Source organism: Loxodonta africana, chromosome 12 (genome assembly GCF_030014295.1).
Source record: "Loxodonta africana isolate mLoxAfr1 chromosome 12, mLoxAfr1.hap2, whole genome shotgun sequence".
Lineage (NCBI taxonomy): Eukaryota > Metazoa > Chordata > Mammalia > Proboscidea > Elephantidae > Loxodonta > Loxodonta africana.
In genome coordinates this window covers 34,010,808-34,025,788 of record NC_087353.1, presented here as the reverse complement: position 1 = coordinate 34,025,788, position 14,981 = coordinate 34,010,808, and positions in this window count along the sequence as shown.

Genomic DNA, 14,981 nt, shown 5'->3' with positions numbered 1-14,981 from the left:
ACCCTATCCAATGTTCCAGTTACCTTGAAAATATTCAGAAGGTACACACTTCCTTTTCTTTATCACCTGTAGAACCTCAGCCTTGTTCACTAGCATGACTGCTTCCAACTTCTTTATCACAAGCTCATCTCCTTAATCTTCCTTCTTCAAAAGCCTGTGCTTGTCCCCAGTCTCCTGTTTGAGGGCTTATCCTTGCTCACTCTGCTAGTACGTGCTGGGTGCTGTGCCCTCAGCCAAGCTCTCTGTTACATCAATATCTCCACAATGGGGTCCCTTCTCAGGTTCACTTTAGTGGTTCCTTGGATGCTCCATTGGCTGCAACCCAGGGAGATGCTGAACTCCTTTTGTTCTTCCCTAAAGGACCTTTGATGGACAGACAGAGTGATGAGAAGAAAGCCAAACAAGCACAGGATGGCAGAAGGAGGATAGGAAAGGGCACATGGGACTTTTACAATCTAACAAAGACATGTTGCTTCCATCTGAGTGGTAGACACGTTTAGGTGGGCTTTCTTTCGCTGACTCAGCGTGACTCCAAAAAAAAAAAAAAATCCACTCTACGTGGAGCACAGAAGGAAACCCAGAAGACATTAAAAGGTCATCTGAATCTAAAAACACTATCAAAAAGCCCATGTGCTGTATTCTAAAGAAGAAGCAGTGCCACCTTCATGGCCTTCTGCCATCGCCTGTGGACTTAAAATTGTGTTTACAAGTAAAGCTATCTCAGGCAGTTTTCCTACACCCAGGGCTATTTAAAGGGACAGGAGCAGGGGGTATTAATAAAAGGAACAACATTGAGAAGTGTGAGTCAACAGGGAGTTGGATATTTAGGATTAGAATCAGGCTGGTGGCGTTTCGTGCCAGCAGGTGTCGCTATATTACAGGCCAAGGAGGAAATGGATTCTCTTTTACAGGCCAAGCAGGAAATGGATTCTCTATTACAGGCCAAGGAGGAAATGGATACTCCAAAAGACAAGAGGAAGAAAATTTAAAACTAGAGACCAAGCAGCTTAATAGCAGTGATGCCACTAGGTAGGGAAGTGGGGATCCCACCAAGAGACACTGTCAGAAAGCGTGACTCCAAAACATTTGTCTATAAATTTTTGTGCAGTGTTTCAGCAGAAGTTTATTATTTTTCTTATGAAAATATCCCTGTAGTTACTTATAACAAACACATTTTTTGTAAGCCCAGCTTACATGTATCAGTATGCCTATAAGGTTAAAACTCCATGCTAATTCACTTTCTGAACCTTTTAATGAGCTTTGGGGAGCCCTGGTGCCACAGTGGTTAACAGCCATGGCTGCTAACCAAAAGGTCAGCAGTTTCAACCCACCAGCTGCTCCTTGGAAATCCTATGGGATAGTTCTACTCAGAACTGTCATTACTGCCCAGTTACAATGACACTTCAGATCACGAGGTTTTGTCTTATAGGGTCGCTCTGAGTCAGAATTGACTCAACAGCCACAGGTAGTTTTTTTTTTTAATGTGGTCTGGAGTCCTGGTTGCACAGTGGTTAAGAGCTCAGCTGCTAACCAAAAGATCAACAGTTCAAATCCATCAGCCACTCCTTGGAAACCCTATGAGGTTGCTCTGAGTTGGGACAGACTGGATAGCAACAGGTTCAGGCGTCTGATTTGGAAATGCACTCTGGTCAGAACTGTCATTACTGACCAGTTAAACAATGACACTTCGGATCATAAGGTTTTGTCTACGTGCACTACAAGCATATGCTGTTTATTTCGTTGCTGCTGGTGTTTTTCTAGTTTCTGATTTTATCAAATTTTCTACAAATAGCTACAATATTGTGGTAATTTGTATTTGTGAACCTATAACTTTTTTGAGAACGAAGTAATAATTAAAAGAAAAGGAGAAAAATACAAAAGACTTCCACTCAGTTACCAATAATGTTACAACTAACAACGTAGAACTGTCCCATAGGGTTTCCAACCTTTTGGTTAGCAGTTGAGCTCTTAACCGCTATGCCACCAGGGCTCCAAGCTGGACAATAAATAAGAGAGTCCTAATAAGAACTGGTGCCTTATGAATTGGTGTTGGCAAAGAATATTGAATAAACCATGGACTGCCAAAAGAATGAACAAATCTGTCTTGGAAGAAGTACAACCAGGATACTCCTTAGAAACAAGGATGGTGAGACTATGTCTCACATACTTCGGACACGTTATCAGAAGGGATCATTTCCTGGAGAAGGACATCATGCTTGGTCAAGCAGAGGGTCAGCAAAAAAGAGAAAGACCCTCAATGAGATAGACTGACACAGTGGCTCCAACAATGGGCTCAAGCATAGCAACAATTCTGAGGATGGCACAGGACCGGACAGTGTTTCGTTCTGTTGTGCATGAGGTCACGATGAGTCGAATTGACTCAATGGCATCTAACAACAACAATAATGTTGTAATTCAATGTAGAAAGATTTTATTTTACAAAACAATTTTTTTGTTAGTAGTCACATAATCTAAGAAATATTACATTTAGGTAATTTATAACTATATCATGTATTATTCTATGATTAAAACTGATAATAAACATTACAAAGGATTCTGCAAGCTCTGGTACTAGAGCAGGTCCACTGGGGGGTGGCACCGTGAGTTACCACACTGGATGACATCAATCCTAGTGACACCACTGATTAACAGCTTCATTTTACAGATCAAAAAACCGAGGCTCAGAAAGGCCAGTAAAATTTAGGAATAGAGCTAAAGACTCTAATTTCAGGCTCACAGGTGATACTCCTTCCCTGAGATGAGACACCCAAGCTGAAATGGTGTCCCAACTGCTGTTTTAGGAGGCAGGGCAGCGGCAATCCATCTCTTTAAATGCATTCCATAAAGCATTCAAGTGTCTAATTAAGGAGACTTCTGTGATCTGGAAAACACTTTGTGGGGCAGTTCCTTCCCCAAGGACATGGCACAGGCACAGCATCTCCTTGCCTGTAAGAGAGGGGCAGAGATCCAGCTGTGCAGCAAGCAGGTCGCCTCCCCGAGCGCCAGAAGCTAACATGCTGCCAGCCTGCATGGCATGTCTGTCTGCCTAAAATCTGGCCTCCAATCTCTAGAGACCTAAAGAACTACAAATCACGTATGGCCAGAGGCAGGGAAGTCACCCAGCAAGCCTTGGACACACTACCGGATTTGGGTAACAACTCTGTTGAATTTTAAAGAAGTAATTAAGAGTTAGGTAATAGACACTGGGCCCTGCAGAGCAACACTCGCAGACCTAACCTCTTTGATATGTTCCTGCATCAGGAAGCAACTCCATCACTAGATGGCTTCATTAAGATTCCAGCCAGCTCTCTGTCTCTTAAAGAGATCTATGCCAAAGTTTGTTAGTCTTCTAAATTACCTGCCAAGGAGGCCCCCTGGAAAAAAAGAAGTAAACGTATTCTGGGGAAAGGACAATGTTACAGAGGGTACTAGAAGCAACAGACCCAATGGGACTGCTCACATTTTGTTTTCAAAAACTAGTTAGGATTATGAAGAAGAAACAATTACAGAACAGCTCAGTGTAGACTGATCAAAGACATGAGCCATGGCAGAAAAGACTCAGAAGAGCAAGAACCCTGTTTTCACTTGGAACGTCTTCCTTTAAGAGTTCGCCACTTGGCAGATTCCTTGACTACTAGACAACCCAGCCATTTAAACCCTTGACCCAGAATAGTGCCCACAGAGCTTTGTACCTTTGTCACCCAGGGTCAGGGAACAGACAACAGCTGGCTGTCTTTGTATTCTCACCTGGTGTGTTCTCTTCTCTCTTGTCTTCTTGTCCGTTGGGGCCTAGTTGGAACCTCAGCTCCTTCAGGGAACTTTACTTTGTAATCAAAGAAGCTTAGACTTGGGACCACATAGTTCACCTGCACCTATCTCCGATCTCTCCTGTATTACCACTTTACAGAATCCCTGATAAAGGATAGCCCAGTTTCTATTTGAATGTTTTCAAGTCCAGGAGCTCACTATCTCACAAGTTCAATGTCAGGCATTTTTTGCTGTAAAACTAATTCTACTGTAAGAACTGTGTTTCATGTCTACTTCAATGTATTAAAGAAATAGTTTTCTGGGTGTGCCTGTACAAGGACAGTATGAGAGAGCCTTATGCTATGATGGTATAGTTCTGTATCTTGACTGTGGTGGGGGTTACACGAAGCTGTGCATGCGATAGAATTGCATGGGACTATACACATACACAGGAGCCTTGGTGGCGCGGTGGTAAAGAGCTTGGCTGCTAATCAAAAGGTCAGCAGTTCGAATCCCATAGCCGCTCCTTGGAAACCCGACAGGACAGTTCAACTCTGTCCTATACGATCTCTATGAGTCAAAATCGACTTGACAGCAATGTGGTTTTATACACATACACAAATTACTGCATGTATAACTAGTGAAATCTAAATCAGCTCTGCAGATTATACCAAGATTAATTTCCTAGTATTAATGCTGAACTATAGCTATACAAGATGCTAACATTGAGGGATGCCAGGTGAAGAGTATAATAGGACCTCCCTATAACATTTCTTTGCAACCTCTTGTAAAACTACCATTATTTGAAATATTGCTGGCATCACTTGAAACATTATTGTGTGCCACGCACTGTTTAAGTGCCATTTAGGTATTAAAACCCATTACCGTTGAGTTGATTCTGACTCATAGCGACCCTGCAGGACAGAGTAGAACTGCTGGAAAGGGTTTCCAAGGCTGTGATCTTTACAGAAGTAGACTGCCACATCTTTCTCCCACAGAGCAGCAGATGGGTTAGCAGCAAAGTGCCCAATCACTGCACCACCAGGGCTCCTGACTTTCTAGGTATTAGCTCACTTAAATCTGACAACCATGCAATGTGTAGGTACTATTACTTTCCCCATTTTATAGATGGGGAAACCTAAGAACAGAGAGATTAAGTCACTTGCCCAAGGTCACACAGCTAGTAGGAAGTAGAGATGGGATTAGAACTCAGTCTGATATCAATGCACACCTGCTTGGCCATTACACTATTTTGCCTTATGTCAAGATGTAGTAAACTTCATCAGCCTTAATAACATTATTAACCATTAAAATCACCATATTAACAACTAATATTTGTACACTAGTCTGTCACTTACAGAGGACTTTCACATACTATATTTCATTTGATCTTCACAACAACCCTCTGAGACCACAGTCTTTATTTCCTACAATTCCCCGATGAGAACACTGAGCTTCCAGCCCTTAGATCTCAAATCTTAGGTTTCCACCAGCTTACTTCCAGCCCTCTGTGTATTCCTGAAGCTACCAGAAAGTAATACGGTTTCTTGTCAATGCCAAGCTGTCATTAATTCCAATTGCCTTTACCTGGAAACGATGAACTGAAACGTCCACACCAGGGGCTGGCCAGAGCAAGAGGATGGGTGATGCCTGTCCAGGCACGAGGACTGACTGCTTAAGGAGGTGGCAAGAACCAGTCTCCAGAGTCCCATCTCCTGAAAAAGTCCCAGGGCATTTTCTTACCTTCCAATCACACAGCCAGAAACTTTTAACAACCTGTGTGCTCCGAGGCCCCTGAGTAATCTTAAATATAACCAACTTGTACAATTCATTGTTTGTCTCTCTGTCTCATCCTGAACACAGAGGGTAATAGAGTGATGGAAGCAGGTGAGCAAGTCTTGCCCTAAAGCAGGGGGTTTAGGGAACATGTATAGTGGGGTTTGGATTGGAGGAGTGAGGGGAGCACAAGAACATAGGGACAGCCTAGCACAGTATTTGGTATTTTATCATCAGCGATTCATTCCTTTGCCAAGTGAAAGCTTTACCAACTCCTAAAATCCCCTCAAAAATACAAATATCTCTCTGAAGGTTTATTCCTCGTGTCTATATAGAATCAGGTTATAGGAGATCTGCTGACAACTAGTCTTTACTGGGATTAAACACCACACAGGTGCCTAATTTGGGGGGAGGGAGATGGGAGGAGAACACAGAAAAAGAAAGAAGAAGGCAACTTAATTACAGAGTCAAGAGCCATCCTTAGAAGGGAAAATGATATGTTCCTAGGTGTGTTCTCCAGCAGCCCTCAGAGAAAAAAGCTACCAACATGTAGGCTCAAGGCATTTCTTAAAGTTCTCTTGGAGTTGGTGTCTCCCCGGGTGGGATAGGCCTGTCCTTCTCATGGCCTCTTCTCTGATTCCCATCTTAGATGCTCCTATAGAAAGGCCTCGTTTGGGGAAATTAACCCTGTGTAGTCCGGCCATGTTTCAATTCATTTTAGTAAGATTTTATCATACATTTATCAACTACCTACTCTGAGCAGGGCAGCACATTGGGTATTGAGAGCAGAAAGGGGACTAAGCTGTGTCCAGCCTGTGATTTCATAGTGATCTCTACAGTCTGCTCCAGCTCAGATAACTGAGCCACCCAAGGCAGAAAGGAAACCACGGTGGTGTAGTGGTTAAGAGCTACAGCTGCTAACCAAAAGGTCGGCAGTTCAAATCCACCAGGCACTCCTTGGAAACTCTATGGGGCAGTTCTACTCTGACCTACAGGGACACTATGAGTCGGCATCGACTCGATGGCAGTACGTTTTGTTTGGTTTTGAGGGCAGAGAAGCATGGATTCCTCATGGCAGTACATTTTGTCTGGTTTTGAGGGCAGAGAAGCATGGATTCCTCTCCAAGGAGCTTAAATCAACCAGACTAGGGGTCCACAGCCATCAGATTCGTATGCTGATTCTTCCTTCCATAGTAGATTCCTGGGTCAGTGCGTCAGCAATTGCTTCAAAACAAAGCTGCATGACAATCCCCAAATCTAACTGGCTTATGACAACAAACATTAGCTTTTTTTTCCCTCAATGGTCTATAGTTAGGCTGCCTTTAGCTGATATTCACTAGGCTCAGCTAGGTTAGATATGGACTAAGAACTGGGTTCAGGTATGTTTCACATGTCTCTTCATTTGCCAGGAGCTATCCAGGGTACATTATTCTCGTGGCAGATAGCAGAAATCCAAGAGGCCAAGTCAAGCAAAATAAACACATTTAAAACCTCTACTCACATCATATATATCAATATTGCATTGGTTAAAACAAAGCACATGGCCATGCCCAACATCAAAGGGACAGAGCTATATACTCCTTCCGCTCTAGTGGGAAGTGCTCCAAAGTCACCAGACAAAGCTCACGAATTGTATTATAGGGAAGGAGATATAGCTGAGATCAATAATCCAATTTACCACAGTGAGTAATAACTAATTTAGTGTTTGAGACAAGTTCCCAAAACCTCAGATACCCCTGACACAGCAGGGCCTCGAAAGCCCAAGACAAGAGACAGAATTGATCGGCCAGTCAGTTACATTTCCCTTCCATTATAGCCTAGCACAACAATGGCCTATTGTAACCAGGAAGCAGCTGTGGACACAAAGGAAAACATCCTTCATTGTGTCTTCCTGGCTTTGTTCCAGGCCCCAGTGGAATACAAGCCAGAATCTCTGGCAGCCTTGAGGATGGACTAAGGCGAATCACCTTTACAGCAAGCCTAGTAAACAGACAGTAGGGTAATAGGGTCAAATATCATGAAGCCAGAGCTACCTATCCATGCCCCCTCCACTATTCTCAGGGGCTGCAGTGGGATTTTTGTCCTCAGGGACAGCTGAAGTCACCCAGCTCTTATAATCATTGTCTTATATTAATAACTGCCATTTTCTGAGGGGCTTACCATATAACAGGCACCATGCTAACATATTCCATGTTTATGAAATCTTCTGAAGACCCTGTGAGATGGGCATTGATTTCTTCTATTTTACAGATGAGGATCAAAGAAATCAGATAATTAGCTCAAGATTACATAGCTAGAAATTGACTCCAGGTCCAAAATTCATGTTCTTGTGACTCTTGCTTCAGGAGGAGGCATTCAGACATTGAACCTTGACATTTGCTTCTTCTCTGACTTGGCTGGAAGCTAGAGAGTCCTTCTGGCCTTTCTCAGAGTAGCAGGGGAAAAAAGAGAGAGATTCCTTGGAATCCATTTGTTCATTCATTCAGTCAACATTTACTGTACCTCCTGAGTACGAGGCCCACGCGTGGCAGAGATATAAAGATAAGACAGACAGAGGTCATGGGGCTGGAATCCAGCTATTTTGTTAAACAACATCCAAATGGTTGGTCCCAATTCTGGGGTCCCACTTTCATCGTTTGTAAGTTAGCCACAATGAAAATTGCCAGAGGGTTATGGTGAAAATTAGGGAAGAGTTTTCTGCAGAGTTGAGCTTTCAGTGCCTCTGGGGGGAACAGACACAGGAGTCCTTGTCCTATGACTTCAAATCTTAGCTTGATCTCTGATGGCCTATCTTCACAATACCATCTGTGAGCTACAGAAGAGTTCAGGGAGGAAAGCCTGGGCCCAAAGGAGAGGAATTCTGCCTTGGGTCTGACTGGCTTTGTTCCAGGCCCCAGCAGAACACAAAGCAGGTTCTCAGGCATCCATGGGGATCAACTAAGGTAAATCACCTTTGTGGGTTTGGAAAACTGTGAGTTTCCTTATCTTCAGAGGTTCAGTGTGACTTCCCCAGGCCCCTTCCCAAAAGGCTGTTCCATGGCAGGAACCAGATGGAAGAGGATCACTCACTTCCTGCTGACTGCCTGGTAATAGTGCCTCAGACCCACGGGACTAATGTAGCTGGAGTTGCCTTAGCTGTACTGTCAAAGGGGGAAAGACACTGCCATTTTCCCCAGATACACCAGAGCTTCCTGGTCAGGTTGCTCCTGCCACTAGAGCTTGGGAAACTGACTCCTGTAACAAATAAGAAAAAAAAGAAATCAGTTGCTGCCAAGTTATTTCCGACTCATGGCAACCCCGTGTGTGCAGAACAGAAATTCATTCCACAGAGTTTTCAAGGCCATGACCTTTCAGAAGCAGATCATCAGGCCTTTCATTTGAGGTACCTCTGGGTGGGGGTGAACTCTCAACCTTTCAATAGTGGAGCATCTAATTGTTTGTGCTACCCACGGACTCCACCTGTAAGAATTGTTGTTGTTGCTGTTGTTAGGTGCCGATGAGTCAGCTGATTCTGACTCATCCCGACCCTATGTACAACAGAACGAAACACTGCCCAGTCCTGCACCATCTTCACAATCATTATTATGCTTCAGCCCACTGTTGTAGGCACTGTGTCAATCTATCTCGTTGAGGGTCTTCCTCTACTTTACCAAACATGATGTCCTTCTCCAGAGACTGGTCCCTACTGACAGCATGTCCAAAGTATGTGAGACATAGTCTCGCTATTCTTGCTTTTAAGGAGCATTCTGGTTGTACTTCCAAGAGAAATTTATTTGTTCTTCTGGCAGTCCATGGTACACTCAATATTCTTCACCAACAGCACAATTCACAGCCGTCAACTCTTCTTAGATCTTCCTTACTCATTTTCCAACTTTTGCATGCATATGAAAGAACAGAATAGAAAAACAGAATAGAACAGAACAGAGTGGAATAGAAGGCTTAAAAGAGAGAGGGCTCTGAATGGCTAGGCCAGATAGAGCCCTGGACTGTTCTGAAAACTTTCCTTTCAGTCCTCTTGGATGTCACAGAAAGAAGACCTCACATCTACCCCACTCAGGATCCCAGTGTCTCTCTGGTAGTCAACCTCCAGAGCTGCAGCAGCAAAGATATCCTGAGGCTGCTTTCTCTGCCTTCTTGTGCTGACCCTGCTGATCCCAAGTTTTCGGCTAATGTTAGAGAATCAGGATGGTTGCTGATGGAAGGTAAGATGCCAAATATCCCTGAGAAGAACTCAGAGCTCTCCAGAAGGGGAGGACAACAAAAAGTGAGCCAGAGCCCATGCCAGGCCAGGGCTGTCTCCAGAGGAAGAGTCCCACTTACTTCTAGATCATTCTAACCCTGTGATGCAATCTAGGAGGACAGATGCATATAGAATGAAAGAAGGGAGCTATGGGCTCTGGATGGTCTCCTTGGAGAGGGCTGCAATCACAGCTTCCCAGCTTCCATGTAACTGCGGAAGCAACCAAGGGCAGCCTGGGCTTTGGCCTAACTCCTCCTTCCATATCTTGTCTATGATAAAACGTGACTGAGGCCAGGGAGGGCCCCAGAGGATTTCTTAAAAGTCATCAAAAAAAGGCTATTTGACTTTAGAAAATAAAACAAAATATACAAAAAAAACACTTGACCAAAATTTTCTGGAACAATGAACAATTCTTCCCGTCAGCATTCTGGCTAATATTCTCTTTAATAAGTTTGAAAAGAAAAGGCATGTTGTCAGTCTTTTTCACGCATTCTGTTTCTTCAGCTCCAAGAGGCCCTGGATATTGAAGTAACCCAGCCTGGAGCTCACACAGCGTTTCATGCTCTCTAGAACACAGCTCATATTGTTGTTATTGTCCTTGCCTCCTCCCCCTCGAGCAAGAACATTCTCAGCTTTGTTGAATAATAAATAGATAAAGTTGCATTTCATTTAGGAAGCCTTCTCTGACTCTCCTATGTGTCCTTCCCCTACCCTCTTACCTGCCACAGAGACTTCCTCTTTTCTGAGTTTTGGGGCCCTGATTGGTCACAGCTCATGTAGCCCAGAAGACATGCAGCTTGGCACTGGGCTCAGGTTCAGTCCTCCCAGGTGGAGGGCTCAGCAGTTCAGATGCAGGGGCCATACTGGACAAGTCTCTATACCCCAAACCCTGGCACCTCCATAAGAGCAGGACTCAGATCAGGTGCTGAGTCAGCCTTTACTCAATGGTACACAGCTGGTGGTGGCACCATGCTTAGGTGTTACACCACCTCCCTAGACACCCTGATAATTCTGAGCACCAAGTTCAGGATCACAAACGCTGCCTTCTGTCTCTTGTTCTAAATCGGAGTAAACCGTATCCCCCGGAAAATTCTCCAATCCTATCTCCTTGCACTTGGCTCCAGGAGAAAGCCCTAAGTGACTACTATACAGGGCGGGCAGGGAGGAGGAACAGTGAGTATTCATGGCAGAGTCAAACCCTACTCCACAGGGAGGGAAGCTGCCACACCTGGGAAAGGAGCCAGCTCAGCACAGACTATGGGTCACAGCTGCTCCCACACCACCAACTCTGCCCACAGCCTCTCCTCCAGCCCTGTCTCCCAGATCACTCCCTACCTCAGACTGTGAGCTTCTGAGCCCTTTGGCAGCTGCCTGAAAGTGATTAAGGTCTAGAGGAAACTGAAAGGAACAAAAAAACTTTCATAGGGTTATCTCACATTTTAAGGGTTTTTTTTTTTTTTTTAATGGAACCCAGGAAAGTACAGATCCTTGCATACCCAAGGCTGCCTCTTGTTGGACTCAATCCATGAGTAGATGCTGTCTATTAAGTAGGTGAACCAGATGGAGCAGTTGGAATCATAGTCTCAGCCTTCATGAAGTGCCCAATTTGCATTGGAATCAAGATTTGAACAGAAGAAGTGCACTAAGGATATCATGCTGTGAGCAAACTGAGCTGTACCGGAAGCACCTACATTCAGAGCAGCGGAAATTTACATAAGGGCGAGTAATCACCTGCAGGTATAGGCTGCAAAAAGAGGCAAAGCCTGAGCTGGCTCCCAAATGAGGCATGCATCAAGATAAGCAGAGAGAAGGGTCAGAGAATTTTAAGTAGGAAACACTAAGTAAGCATAGGTTTGGTGGTAGGATATGCAAACTGTAAATGTTAAGCAATGGCATAACGGGCCATTCAGTTCCACTGTATGAAATGATGCTGTCTTCTTAGGCGTGATATTAGTTTAAAATAAAATAAAACCATTTCCTGCTTGATTACAGTTAGAATCAGAGAAGGATTTTTAGTTTGACCCTCAGTAGTGTTTAAAATAGTGGAAAAGAGCACATAAGGCATTGAATAAAATAAATGTTTCCAATCTCAATCCAGTTACTGCTGAATGCAGCAGCGAACTGGGAAGGTAGGTTGCCTCTGGCATTCTCAGTCATAAGAAATTTAACGACGGATGAAAATGGATAAAATCAAGATGCTCTGATAGAATGGGGAGGCTTCAATATCTCAGAAAATGAGGATCCTTGTAACCAATTTTACAACGGCTGGATTATAGCTAAATAGGATTTTAAGTCTATTGTAAATGAAAGGAAATCTAATTTAACTGGGCCACATCATTTTTACTGAAACGCAATAAATGCTAATTTCTTTGCTGGGCACCAGTGACTTGGCGTGTGATAGCTGTGTGTGAGGTGCTCAAGTCTGACCTATCTCAAATTGGCCTTTTCCAGTCCTAAGGCTGATGCTGGAGTCCACGTTTTTCAGCACAGGGAGGGCAATTAAGGGAAACAAAGTGTTACTTATTTTGCTCCAGGGCCTCATCACCAGATGCTCCAGGCCATTTAGCCACTTTTCAGAAACACCTCTTTCAAGCAGCTTGAGCCTGACCACAGCTGCAAGGACGTATCCCGAGCACTGGATTTTAAGATCTTTCCTTCACTGTTTTTCTATTACGCCTGTCTATGCTCTAGGAGCCCTGGTGGTATCGTGGTTAAGAGCTGGGCTGATAACCAAAAGGTCGGCAGTTTGAATCCACCAGCTACTCCTTGGAAACCTTACAGGGCAGTTCTACTCTGTCCTGTAGGGTCACTATGAGTCCGAATTGACTTGATGGCAAAGCGTTTGGTTTTTTTGTCCATGTTCTAAGTAAAAACATCCAAAGGCAAAGTTTTCATATACACAAATGCCAAGAGATGGAAAGGACAAGGGCAAATGTGAGGGCAGTGAGCAGTGAACACGGTTGGTACACAATGTATCTAGTGGAAAGCAATGGTGTGTGCATGTGTTATTGAAATGTCCAAGTATTCCTAATATTTATTCTAATAATACAAGTCCCTACTTCATTTCCTAACCACACATTTTCCTGAGAGAATGAACACCTTGTTGTTGCTGCTACCTGTTGCCATCGAGTTAATTCCAACTCATAGTGACCCTACAGGGCAGAGCAGAACTGCCCCCATAGGATTTCTAAGGTTGTTATCTTTACAGAAGCAGACTGCCACATCTTTCTCCCATGGAACGGCTGGTGGGTTTGAACCACCAACCTTTTGGTTAACAGCTGAGTGCTTAACCACTGCGCCATCAAGGCTCCTTGTGGTTGCTGCTAGTCCCTGTTAACTGCAAATAGCTGCTCCCAGCTGTTCCCAGGTCCCCTGTTTCCTCACTGGCTCTGCAGACACTGCTTTGTCTCAAGGGAGGGCACAACCCTCCCATCATTCCCCAAGGCAACCGTAAACCCTGGCTGATGCTAGGCTGTAGTAGGTTGTAGCAGGCTGTAGTAGGCTGTAGTGGTGAATCAACTTTTCCAAACACTGGAGGACATCATAAGAAATTAAAATACTGAAAAGGAAAATAAAAATTTAGGCACTCCTAAAATCTACTAGCTATAATCATTACAGACCTTTACTGACCAGTTCCTTCCTTAGCCCTGGCTCTGTTGCTAAGGTCTGCCCATGCCCTGGCCCATGCTCACTTCCACTGCCTTGTCTTTGCCCGCTTCCAGGACCCTCAAACCCTTTTTCTTATCCTTTCTAGAGAAAGCTAAAAATCAGACAATAATGACAATCACACCTATAATTATAGCTAACACTTACTAAGCACTTCTACATGACACTGTCTTAGGCTCTTTACCTGCATTAATTCATTTAACCCTCCCGGCAACCCTATGAGATGGGTAATATTATTACATTTGCCTTCTACAGATGAGGAAGCTAAAGCACAAGTATATTAAGTCAATTATCCGAAGTTTAGAGAACTGGCATGCAGTGGAGGTAAGATTCAAGCCTAGGAGTTTGTCTCCAGAGACCATCATTTAAACTACTTTCATATACTGCACTACAGAAGAACAATCTCTACAGTCAAGGAAGACCTTTTATTTTAATATATAAGGTAGTTCAGTCCCTGTTGCTTTCAACCTTCCTGCTCCATACCAAACTATGAGCTTACCTCTGAGATACTACTCCATTAAAAAACTCCATTAGGCTTGTTAATATCTAGAAGGCATGCAGGTCACTACCTTACCGGAAAGAAAACAATGTTACTATTAGCTAATCACGAACATAAAGAGATTGCGGAGAATTCATTCATTTTTCTCAACAAATTGCCTCTCTATTCATACAGTCAACCCTGGCTGGGCATCCAGGAGTTCCTTCTCCCTTTCATTCTTTCATACCCTTTATTCAGTGACCCAAGCATCTAGTTTCAAAGGGCTCTGGACAAGGAAATGATCATTTCTACTCTTTTCCTGGAAGGGTTGGGGTGGATTCAGAGCCTAAGTAGGCTTAAGTCTTTGAAATCGCACTTAGTGGGAAGCCTCTCAAAGCACAATTTTCATTCTTTATTACACTGAAAGACACTCTTCCCAGGCAGGATAGAAAAGAGACAGGAATGAAAAGGGAGAGGAGACAAAACCCCATCCTCCCACATCCTTCCCCCATTGTAACTTTCACCAAGAGGAGGCTGTACCATATTTCCTTCTCGCAGACAGGGTCCAGGACAACACTGTTCCATGTAAGAAGCAACCTTGGCTACCTAGAGGGGTTTTCCTGAGGCATATCCAGCTCACTATTGGGTAGACATCCCTGTTCCCACTATAACCACCTGTCTCTTCTCTATTTTGGATGCAAAGATCTCACTGTACTTGGTAGCACTAACCACTTCTTGTGCAATATCATTAGCCACATCACTCAACTTGAAGCCTGAAGCATATGAATTAACATGGGCTGAGTGGAGCCTAATAGCCTTCTATGAGGTGCTAGACGTGCTACTCACACACACACATACACACGCACACATTTGGAGAAACCTGTGTCTTCACTCCTGGATTGTGTCAGTCCATTGTCTTTCTCTAGCTCACTCTGCATCTCCCACTCTCAATACATAAATGCCAAAGATAAAGTTCCTGTCTAGTCTCCCTTTAGACACTGCCAGCTAACTCAAAAATATTAGTTTTTCTCTTGAGAGGGAGATTCCATCACTTTGCAGTAGATAAAAAAGTTA